This window comes from Myotis brandtii, unplaced genomic scaffold, assembly GCF_000412655.1.
Source record: "Myotis brandtii unplaced genomic scaffold, ASM41265v1 scaffold259, whole genome shotgun sequence".
NCBI lineage: Eukaryota > Metazoa > Chordata > Mammalia > Chiroptera > Vespertilionidae > Myotis > Myotis brandtii.
Window position 1 is genome coordinate 5,222,713 of NW_005359840.1, and position 1,236 is coordinate 5,223,948.

The 1,236-nt window shown below is 63.1% G+C and overlaps 1 pseudogene; it reads right to left on the bottom strand.

Moving 5' to 3' along the window:
• Positions 1-1,236, bottom strand: part of LOC102258329 — a 34,393-nt pseudogene that overhangs the window by 863 nt on the left and 32,294 nt on the right.

A 1,236-nucleotide genomic window follows, 5' to 3' on the forward strand; every position in this document is an offset into this window, starting at 1 on the left:
CATCTGCCCAGGCCAGAAGGAACTCCACGTTGCTAGGGAGGGAGTCCCGAGAGGGACTGAGGAGCTGCTACAGGTCACAGGTAGTCCTGGCCTTGGCTGGGCCCCGGGTCCTGGGCTGCCCGGGGGAAGGCACAGCCTGCCGGCCCCACTCCCGTTGGGCAGGCTGCTGTCTGGTGCACGGGGCTCTGGGCCATGGGAGATACAGAAGGCGATGCGTCCCTCCCCGGGGCCTGGCCCAGGCCTCTCCTCCTTGCCGAGGCCTTGGCTGGAGGGTTGTTCTGCTGGGCCGCGAAATGAGCCACCGCCCCAGCCACACGGCTGCAGTCCTGCCACCAGACCCCAGCCCCTTGGCAGAACCACCCTCCTCTGCCGACACAAAGCCCACAGGCGCTGGGGTGCCGGGTGTGGCTAGTTCTGCAGGGCCAGGGCAGCCCGCGCTTCCACCAGGGCCACCATCTCAGCCACAGAGAGCAGGTCCACAGCCTCACTGGCCGCAGCTGGGGTCCCCTGAGCAGCAGGGGGCCCCTCGAGGCCCCGAGGTCCGGAGGAGCTTTCGTAGGCTCAAGACAGCGCCTCCTCTGCTTGGCCTTGGAGCTGTCACTGCCCCAGTGCCCCTTGACCTTCATGGAGCTGGCCCGGCTGCCGCCACCACACTGGTGGGCCACAAAGAAGGCCACCTTCTCCTTTGTATTCCCAGGCTTGATAACATACCGCGTTTCCAGCAGGACTCGACCCTCGGCACCAGCAGCTGCTGCTGAGAGGAGAGGGGCGGGCTGGGAGGAAGGGGCGTCCATGGCCCAGGCAGGCTGTGTGTTCTCCCAGGAGGCAGGCCCATGCTCTGGCTCAGCCCTGCTGCCCAACTCAGAACAGGTTGAGGGCTTGGGGGCTGTGGAAGGGGGGCGGGGCTGGTTCTGTGAGTAGTTGCCAAAGGGCCTAGGGCACCACAGCTGGAAGGGCAGGAGGCCAGGAGGCGCCACGGTCCATTCTGGGGAACGGTGGCAGACAGGCCACTGCGCCTCAGGACCTGGATGGTGGTGGGGTCCTCCACAGGCCACCACCTCCCGGCGCCGAAGCTCCCTCAGCTCCGCGGGTTTCCCCCCACTCCTAAAGTTTATTTTTTAAAAATCGTCCCCAAGAGCTAAGAAAAGAACCTCTAAGCATTCAGATTTATTTTTATTTTATTATTTTTTTTTGTTAATCCTCACCAGAGGATATTTTTTCCCATTGCTTTTCAGT